Raw genomic sequence first — 11,881 nt, forward strand, 5'->3', positions numbered from 1 at the left:
GGTCTTCCGTTGAAAACGGAAGACCCTAATAAAAAGAAACCGAAGAATAACAAGAGGGTCTTCCGTTGAAAACGGAAGACCCTAATAAAGAAAAAGAAACCGTAGAATAACAGAAGGGTTTTCCGTTGAAAACGGAAAACCCTAATAAAGAAAAAGAAACCGTAGAATAACAAGAGGGTCTTCCGTTCGAAACGGAAGACCCTAATAAAATAATTGATAACTACTTATCTGAAATCAATGTACCAGTAATAAGTGAGGATAATAAACGTATGCTATATAAATTTCCGACGTTCGAGGAATGTACGGAAGCTGTCAATAGTATGAAACACGATAAATCGCCTGGACTTGATGGATTACCAAGTGAATTCTATCAATGTTTTTGGAATGTAATTGGCCCTTATTTCTACGATGCTCTTAAAAAAATATATATGAAAATAAAATGATGACATACACACAGCGGCAATCAGTAATATCGTTAGAGTTTAAGAAAGGAGAAAATAATTCTTTAAAAAATTATCGTCCAATTAGTCTAACAAATACTGATTACAAAATCATAGCTTTTGTTTTTGCAAAAAGACTACAGAAGATCCTAAAAGACATAATCAATGATAACCAAACTGCATATATAAAAGGAAGATACATTGGAGAAAATGCCCGGCTTATATTAGATATATTTGAATTTTGCGAATCAGAAAACGTGGGGGGAATTCTGTTATTTTTAGATTTTGAAAAAGCATTTGATTCGGTTGAATGGAATTTTCTTTTTAAAACTTTAAAAAAATATCGGAAAAAGTTTTATTACATGGGCAAACATTTTGTATACAAACCCTATTTTTAAAATGAAAAACAACGACTGGCTTTCAAAATCATGTTCAATGACAAGAGGAATAAGACAAGGATGTCCTTTATCAGCTCTCTTATTTCTTTTTGTTGCAGAAATATTGGCGACTAAGATTAAAAATCATCAAAACATAAATGGCATTAAAATAAATAACTATGAAATTAAAAGTATACAACATGCAGATGATTTAACAGTGGCTTTGAATGACGAAATCTCAATGAAGAATACTTTAGATATTATTAAAGCATTCTGTGAATGTGCTGGGTCAAAAATTAATACTAATTAAACTGAATGCATATTATTAGGAGATATGAAAAACGAATTTGAAGAGCTTCATGGAATCAAAGTAACAAATAAAGCAATTAAATGTCTAGGTATTTATGTAGGCCATGATAAGGAAGAATGCTATAATAAAAATTGGATGAGAATTTATCATGACATGGAAAAACTATTTGAATCCTGGAAACGAAGAAAATTAACACTCTTTGGAAAAGCATGACTGTATTATTCGGACTCTAGCTATTTCAAAACTTGTATATACTTCGTCAATACTTTGTCTTCCTGATAGCAATTTTATTAAAAGAATACAGAGATTGATTTTTAACTTCATTTGGGAAAAAACGGAAAGAATCAAACGAAATACTTTAATTGGAGACATAGCAAAAGGTGGATTATCTATAGTAGACATAGATTGCAAGTTAAAATCATTAAAAGCAGCGTGGATTCCAAGATTACTTAACTCAAAAGGCATTCTATTTGATATTCTTAGTAACCAGTGTAAAAAACTTAATATCGATATACACTTTCTTTTAAAGTGCTCCACTACTAAAACAGAGACCTTGGATAGCATAAAATTACCCCTATTCTACAAAGAAATATTTTGTTGTTTTAATGAATGTAAACGTGAACTGCACTTTGAAAAAAGATCACCTGATGATATTTTACAACAACCAATATGGAATAATTGTACCTTAGTATATAAGGGAAACTCTGTTTTATTCGAAAACTGGATTAAATCAGGAATACTATACATTAAAGACTTGTTTGACGACGAGGGTAACTTCAGACGATTAGAACATTATGCAAATATTATTAATAAATCTAACTGGTTATGTGAATACAAAATTCTTTTTCAAATAACTACTAGTAAATCAATTGGAAGACTTTACTCATTCAGCAATGTAAACTTTATCAACATACAAAGCGTAATGAGTTTCAACTTCCCTCTGGGATATTACAACTTGACTGGTAAATCTAGTAATTTTTTCTATAAAAATCTCATTGAAAAAAAGTTTTGTAAGCCATCTTTTCAATTAATACTGCGTAAAGAATTTGAAATATACGATGAGAAGAGTTGGAAAAATATTTATGAATGCAAGATTAAAGATATAAAAGATAAACATGTAGCTGAATTCAGTTACAAGCTTTTAAATAATATATTATGTAATAATGTATATGTGGGTAAATGGAAAAAAAAAATATCAAATCAATGTGTACACTGTAAACAAATAGAAAATATAAAACATTTGCTTTTTGAATGTAACAATGTTAAAAACATATGGAATACTGTTAGTAGTTTATTGTCATTCAAAATACAATGAAAACATATTGTTGTTGGTTTCTTCTATGAAAAAAGCGATAAAACTAAATCTCTAAATTTACTTATCACTTATGTAGCTTATAGAATTTACAAACAAAAAATGCTTTGTAGATTGGATTCTATGAATGAAACTGAATGTATCATATATAATCATGTTAAAAAATCCACTTGTTTTTATGCCTCAGTTTTACGTTTTTTAAATGCAAATGCTGAGTGCAAGGTTTTTGAAAATCTGTCAAAGATGATGTGATATGTCTTATTATCATAGTGTAAAATATTCTATTATCCTAAAACTACTGAGAAGAGACCTGTCTTCCAGTAGAGCTGTCATAAAAGGGAGGATATGGACTGTAAAACAAGGTAGAACCTCCTTATTAGGACAGCAAACTCTTTTTGTCCATGATTTTTATATCATAATTATATAGACAAAAACAGTGAACAATTGTAATATAGTAAACTGTTATATACCATGGATACATAGAGTCTGCCTATGTATCTCTACACCCAGAGACTATGTAATTGATAATGTTGTCTACCGGGTTAGGCAAGATACTACTTGTACATTTATTTAAATCTCTATACATTGCTAATTTAGCCTTATTTGTACACCTTTTTTTTACTTGCTTTATGAATCAATGCTAATTGTATATATATATATATATATATATATATATATATATATATATATATATATATATATATATATATATATATGTGTGTGTGTGTGTGTGTGTGTGTGTGTGTGTGTGTGTGTGTGTGTGTGTGTGTAATACACTGAAACATTATCTGTGGAATCTATACAACTCTAAATACTCTTTAAAGTATTTTTTTCATAAGCAATATAAAATTAGATGACAAAAATAATAATCATAGTATCTTATTTAAGACAATGTGCTGTCTTGTAGATAGCTTATTAGAATTCTGTGCTTGAAGTTATTGTATACTTTGTTTGTTCTTGCAAATAAATTATCCAAAAAAAAAAAAAAGTTCTTACTCTTTTTGAAATTTGTTTTAGTTTGCAAAACTACCAACCAAGGGGTTTGTGAAGAGGTTTTTGGAGGACCTAGCGCGAATAGTTGCATCGCATGTTTGAATAAGTTTGAGGACGAAACTGGATGCAAAGACTCAGTAGATTGTGTTTTTATGAATGGAGTTTGTATTTATGATGATTAATCTAAATAAAGAAGATCAACGATCATAGATAAGAAACCTTTACGATCATTGGTCCATGCCTATTGTTTTGTTGGCCAAACTTTTTAACTCTAGCAGTTTTACCTGTTTGGAAGACATATATTGTACATACTAAATGACCTTCAAATCGACATTACCTACAAGCGGGTATAACATATCCTGTATTCTTCTGGTTGCCAGCTTTAGATACATGTAAAGTAGTCCTGGTTTATTAATATAATCCTATTGGATGGACACGGCAGAGAAAAAGCAAAAATTATTGTAGGATCCATTCATTCAGACCCGATGATAAAAAACTGACTTTATTTATTTTCGATACTCCTCTAGAACCACTTGGCCGATCATAACTAAACCTTGCCAAAAGAATCATTCAGTAAAGGAGACTCAAGTTTGTTAAAAGGGTCATTCTCTCTTCCAAGGGAAAATAATTAGGAATAATTGACAATTTGTCGGCATTTTTCAAAAATCTTTTTTTCAAAATCCATTCGGTCGTGCAGAAAAACTAAAACCTGTGTGGAAGCATTCTCAGATAGTGTTGAATCAAATTTGTTCAAATTATGATCCATGGGAGTAGGGTTGGGCCACATTGGAGGTTGAACTTTAACAAAGAAATATGCTCAGAAAAATTTAGAAACCTTCCTCTGTAAAAACCAGTTTGCAAGAAAAGTTATAGCTTGTGTGGAAGCATCTTAAGGTGATGTAGTTTCACCTGAGTTTTAAACTCGCAATACTTTAAAACTCAGGTGAACTTTTCTGATCAATTTTTGTCTGTCGCTCGAATGTTTGTGTGTCTGTCAGTCTGTTTGTCTGTCCGACCGTCTGTAAAATTTTCACTTTTTTATCCCCTCGCGCAACTTGTTGAATTTTATGTACGACTTGACAATAGACATTATCGGTAATTTTATGTAGGACTTGAAGCAAATCAATACTGTATGCAGTTCAAATCCAACTTGACATTTTTTTAGATTTTAATCTACATGTACTAGTAGTAAAGGTAAAACAAGAAATCATATTGACGCATGCGTCAAATGGGCCGCAAAAATATACTATTAATTGTTGTATGAATTATCATTGGTTGTTTACATCAAAAACACACCACAAAGAAAATAACGAGTTGGTTGTACTAATTTTAATTATAGATTTTGATTCTAATTACTATATTTTCAGCAACTCGTTTTGAATTTTAACATTTTACTATTATTATTAAGAATAGAGTTCGATATTTTTTTCCTAAATGGAATTCTAAATCTTATCTAAACTACAGTTTATGAAGATAATCATTGTTATTTCAAAAGAATTAAAAATAAATCAGGTTAGCTCAAATTTTCTGGTCCATACAAATTTTCAGTTTTTTCATATTTTTGCGTAAAAAATGATTTGGATGTCATTTCATGATAATTTTCGACCACAAAGCACATGTGGCAATACAATAAATTCACACACAAAGTCATTTCATTTGACGCAGCATATAAGAACTCAAATACATCATTTATATAACAGTTCATGTCATTCAGGTCTTTAGTATTTCAGGTCTTTAGTATGTCCCGTATACAGATCCCGATACAATGAAAAACTCCGAAATTTTCCGAATATATTATAGTCCCGATAAAAATGCGTCTAACACGACAGTCTATGACCAACTTTTCATTTCTACATGCACATTTACTTTTAATTGATAAAAATGAGCATACTATTAATTAATTAAAAAAAACTATCCCGCAGAAACGCAGTTACAATATTTAAATGTGTATCAAATAACGGACTGCCTCCTGGCGGCCCGTAAAAGCAAACAGTTTGTAGTATTGTGGGGGGGGGGGGGGTAGAAGTTTGTCCATAGTTTAAAGTTGAAGCGGACAAGAGATTAAAGACATCCGATTTACATCGAAACAAGCAGTCGACTTTCGGTCATATTTTCCCGTTTAACTTACAATAGAACTAGTCCAAAACTTTGACAGATATCGCACATTTATCGCGTGAAAATTTCTTCATATTAATAAGAGCTGTATATCTACAACTATGGGTTGACATACGACAAGCAACTAGAATTATCCATCAGAGCAGACACAACCGATCGCTAATTCTTCAGCTACGTTTTATAATGTATATGGATCGTTTATGAAATGAATGTCACTTAATTAATCTAAATTATTAAACTTTAAAGCATATATGTTGAGTTTCTGCAAGGAATAGGAAAACTTTACAACCACGTAAATGCTAACCCCCTCCCTCAATTTATACACCACAAAGCTTGGGGATTAGGATAAGATAGTTATTATGAATTCAAAGTGGTTTTAAGAAATACTTGCGTCACATTTATTTTGATCTGATAAATTTACATGCATTTTCCTTAATAATGCATTTCCCCCTACAATGACTCATGTCGCGAGGGGATGCTCCGCTTAGCGGTGCCCTTGTTGACTTCTGCTTTGGAACCACTAAGCCAATTTTAAGGTGGAATAACACACCTGGAAAAAGTCACTCGAATTAACAGTTAATTATTTGATTATGAAAGACATTATGATAAATAAATCGTACATATGCCAAATAAGCGAAAATTTGCAGTTTGGGGATAAAAAATGAATATCTTAAAATATCTAAAAAAAAATCAATCCAGTAAGTAACAGCAAAAGCCCCCAATGGATTCGAACTCGGGATGTACGGATCACAAGCCCAACACTTTAAACACCCAGCTATGAAGGAAGGTACATGTTGCCGTCGATAAAATCCTTTTAATATAACGAAATGTCGTTTCGATCAGAGTTCAGCCATTTTGTGACGATGTGTTATTCCACCTTAACTAAATTTTGTACAAAGGATTATTAGGTTACGGGAATTTAAGGTTGTTAAAATAAATAGCCATGCCTTCTATCCAGAGGAAATGATTAAGGATTATTGTAAGTTTTCTTCTTCAAAGCAAGAAAGATACAACTTTAGGTAGTGAAAATTCAAGATTGTTCAAATCATGATCCCCGTAGGTTGGATGGGCCATTTGTGGTTAAATGTTTGCATAGAAATATACAAAAAAAACCTTAAACATCTTTCTCAAAATGTCATATATTATTAGAATAGCTCTATCTCGTGCGGAAGCATATTTAGAACGTGTCAAAAGCACTATCTTCGGGGGTAGTTTGGGGCTACTTTGAGGTATGAAATTTTACATGAGAAATAATTTTAAATTAAAATGTTATAACATTTGTTATTACTTATATCAGCTAAATAAGTTGTGTTAAAATGTCCCTCTACTTCGTCTGGTGGAATGACAACGAGGGTTAACTTTTTATACGTTGCACAGGATAGGAAAACACTCCTATTATACTGTAATAAGAAATTTATATATATAAGTTTTAACTTTCATTACAAAAGTATTTTTTATTGTGTCTAGTTTATTTCTCTAAGTAAAATGGACACGTCTAAGAGAATTTTTTTTCGTGTATTGAAATTTCAAATCCTGAAAACATACCAAGAATTTTGTTCGTATGCGTGTTTATATATATATATATATATATATATATATATATATATATATATATATATATATATATATATGCAAAGTCTCTTTTTCAATGAATAATAAAAAAAACTTTAAAACACTGTTTCAAAGTATATTTTGACCGTGTTACCGGTCTTCATCAGTCGGTGTTTATTGTCTATAGCAACACAAACCTCAACAACTATATATATATATAACCCTAACCCTATATATATATATATATATATATATATATATATATATATATATATATATATATATATATATATATATATAAAGCACTAAAAATGGCTAACGACACGAACAATAGAAATTGTCAAATTTTCGGGACAACCCGTCCCTTCTTCAGGACCAACAAATAAATACATAAGTAAAAAACAAAGAAAACAAAATCTAAAGCTACTACTAAACTACTTAAGAAACTATGAAAAAGAACAGCTACATTATACACATCATTTGATCACATTCTTATTGATTGATCGATTGATTACTTTATAGCGATCGGCGACAGTATCAACACCTTTAAGAATGTGATCAAATGATGTGTATAATGTAGCAGTTCTTTTTCATAGTTTCTTAAGTAGTTTAGTAGTAGCTTTAGATTTTGTTTTCTTTGTTTTTTACTTATGTAATTTATTTTTTGGTCCTGAAGAAGGGACGGGTTGTCCCGAAAATTTGACAATTTCTATTGTTCGTGTCGTTAGCCATTTTTAGTGCTTTATATATACAGTTTACTGGCTTAGTATCTATATATTAGATCCGACACTTTAAAGATGCCTAGTGTTGTTGATTCTATTCAGTGCTTTATATATATATATATATATATATATATATATATATATATATATATATATATATATATATATATATATATATATATATATATATATCGATGCTGTTAAAAGGAAAAAAACTTCGAATAGTTTGTATCTAGTCCCAATCAGTATAATTACAGAAGTGCGACTCTTGCAGATAGATCTAGTACTATAGTCTAACAACAATATTTTTCATGGTTTAAGGAACACACAAAAATTAAATTATATTTTGTTTAGATTATAAATGTTCAACAGAATTCGTTTTCACACTTATATCTGTTAAAGAATGTTAACAAAGGAATCTCCTTAAAAAGATCAAGCAGATCACCAAAAAAAATAAACTTTACTCTAGATCTACAGTAAACTTGTATTGGTAAGCTAGCGCTGTAGCTAGCCATCTTAAAATACAAAATAAGATATCTAATTAAATCATTGGTTTAATTCTTTGAAACGATTCATTATCAATAGGAAGGCACTTGAAATGTGTTTTGGGTGGTGTGGGGGGTCTCAATTCAAAATGGTGAATTTAGAGTTGGATACAGATTGGCAATGACATAACTCATTAACTGTGCTTTAATCATTCTGTATTCAATATAAATACTTTCAATTTTGAGGTTAAAAAAAATAAAAGATCAGTTGAACCATTGGTACTGTTTTGGAGTAATTGTATCTTCTCAGGCCTTCAAGACAAACCCAATGCTGTTTTCTGAGCTTGTACGTAGTTAAAAAGCTAGTTTTTATTAATATCATATACCTAGTAGTGTATCAGCCCTGATAAACGTGTTTTGGACTAGGTGAGACAGCAACCAAAAGCTAGGGCTGTATCGCCCTCAGGGCTGATATTTCTCTGTCTCAGCCCATCGTTAAGGGAGTGTATTGCCCTCAAATTTAAAATCGCTAATCCCAAATATCTTTGCTTTAAATTAAGACCAGTTTGTGATATAACGATAGAATAACAAATAGATAATACAAAGCATCACCTTACACGTCTGAATATTTTTATTTATTGCTAAAAATCTTAGAAAACCAGAGTAAAAATTAAGTGGTTAATGGATGGTTAATGGATGCGCATATAAACGTTCTCAAACAACTTGCTATAACAGTATGGATTTTTATAAATGGAATCTGACGGGAAACTTACGAAACCCCAGTGAAAGAATTTGACTCATTACGATGGCGTAGGTTGGAAGTTTCTCTCTCGATAATTTTGAATTCTAGAAGATAGTGCTTCATCTCAGACGACAGACTCCTACTGTATTTCAAACAACGATGGTTTGTCAACAAAGTCCAACAACTCTTTCAGTTCCTAACGCACATAAAAAGGAATAAAAACGAACGAGGTTTGTAAATTATATTCCTTATTTGGAATTTGAATTGAATAAAAGTCTTTGATTTTAGATATATGATATAAACAACATCACACTGTTGTTTTGATCTCGTCCCTGGTATCAGCCCGAGCGGTTGGTATCGACCCAAGCCCATTCTATATTTATTTCAGAAATAACTTGGCATTATAAGACCTAAGATACTGTTACTTATTGGCATTTACAACAAAATAAAAAATTTCAGAATATATGTCGATTTTTAAGAAGATTAATTTCTATTTAATAATTCGACCACACCCTCGCCGATGTGCATTACAACTTTATTGGCTGATTGATTTTACAGGCGAACAATTTAAAGATTTTTCTCAATATATTCCAATGTAAAAATTGTGTTATGTTTCTTTTTACTGATTGTACTTACGCATGATTTGCTTTCATAAAACTTTAAGAAGGTTTACAAATTGAACTTTACATAAAAGGATAAAAAGTCGTAGAATAATATTATAAGAAAAAGAGTCATTTTAGGCTTTACGTCTATTATACTTTGTATTTTACAATTATGGTGTGAAGTTTGTGTGAAATGAAAAAATAATATTTCTATTATCTACAACTTTTGGCTAAAACCTCAGACAATCCAAAAAATTAAAATCTTAAGTTAAAGAAGGCAAATTATGCCAAAATTTGATTTACATGTAGTCATACGTATACATTATTGTTTGTTGGACTTTTACAAGAATAAATACTTTTTCATTAATGTCTTAATGCAGTTTGAACGTTTTCATTTTCATGTGCTTTACTTATATGCTATGTAGAGGTCACTCGGAATAATAAAGGTATTAAATAAATGATATAATTGTAATAACTTAGTGACCGTAATATTTAAGATGTTATTGTATAATTTTACACTTCTGCAAATTTAATCTTTTTGGTATGGGGGTTTTGTTGTTGTTTGTAATGATTAATAATCTCTGTCATTGAATAAAAATAACGAAATACTTTCTCCTTGTCACCAAAGAGAATGTTTTTAACCTTTTTAAGATATTTTAAACAAGCTGGTTTGTAGGACATGCTGTTTAATACCTTTTGTAATATATTGTTATATATGGTTCAGATTTTAATTTTTGGCGTCTTTTCTTTAATTAACTTATCACATTATTCCAAGTCTTATTCCAGAGAAGACAGCTTTTTAAAATTTTGGAAAAATATCAAATTATACGCTTGTAGATAGTAAAAATCTAAAATCTAAAAAAGATACTTTGATCCTGGAACAGTTATATTTTAAAGGCTTGAGGTCCTTTTTCATACCATATCTATACTCATGAATTAAAACATGTTGCAAAAGAACTTCAAATCGCCTGCACCAGAGTAACTGCTGATACCTATGGTATTTCAACACGTGACATATGATGTCCGTAAGCTATAATTGAATTTTAACTAATAAGTAATTATTGTGAAATTTATCAAAAACCTACTGCATACCAAACTCACGTAAAAGTATGTTTCATGTAAAGTCCATATAAAAGTCTAAAAACTTACGCGTTTTGGGTTGTTGGAGGTTTCCTGAGGCTGAGTCCAACAACAAGAGAATAAGCTCAAGGTTGGTCCAGTATTAGTCCTGAACGGGAGAGAGCGCCCCGTAATATAAACAAGCCCGAAGTAGCAATCAAAGTACTGCAGTACTGACGGGAGTTGATTTTATCGATGATTTTTGGGAGTTGATTTTAATCAACTCTCCTATGCAGTTACTCTGGAAAAGCACAAATCATCACCGCTGACAAGACTAAGTTCTTGAAAATAATAGAAAAAAATGCTGAAGCATTGTTTTTCAAGGAAATTTATTTATTAACACTTTGAAAATAGTCAAATTTTAGATATTTTTTAGATATTTTTGTAGTCTCATGTATTCCTACGCCAGAGTTAATATAGTCTCGTTCAACCAGACGCTCACGGCTGTCTCCGTAAATCTGCGACAAGCAGAGAGGGGGTTCCTCGAAATTCTTGTCGGAAACGTCTAAAAATTCATATTATAAAAAAGTGGGTAATTCAAATACAAACTAGAAACTAATTGCCACGCAAGATAAATTGATTTTCAAATAAGTGATAATCGATAAAATCAACTCCCGTCAGTACTTCAGTACTTTGATTTATTTTGAAATCAACGATATGTTATTTTGCTTGGCAAGAAATATAATCTGTATTTGAATTACGCACATTTTTATAATATGAATTCTTAAAAATAGAAATGATCCCATCAAACTATGTATCAGTAATCAAAATATTTCAAAAATTGTATGAATCCAAGCAATAATGAACTCTAGTCTCGTTGAACCAATATCATCCAGTTTTTTCGTAGAAAGACCTGCATGTATATCCTTTATTCTAGTCAGGTATTCGTTCTAAAAATGTCAAATTCATCAGACCAAATACCTTATTGTTGCAGATATATTATTTTCTTGTCTAAACAGCTACTAAGTAGATGCATTTGATAATTAAAGCAAAGATTTGATATTCACGATTTAAATGCCACGGTGCATAAATAGTTTGATTGAGTGGTCATATTGTTCATTTTGAGCCAGTGTCAATCAAAATATGTTGATTGAAAAAGAATGTTAACAATTT

The sequence above is a fragment of the Crassostrea angulata genome, chromosome 7, assembly GCF_025612915.1.
Source record: "Crassostrea angulata isolate pt1a10 chromosome 7, ASM2561291v2, whole genome shotgun sequence".
Lineage (NCBI taxonomy): Eukaryota > Metazoa > Mollusca > Bivalvia > Ostreida > Ostreidae > Magallana > Magallana angulata.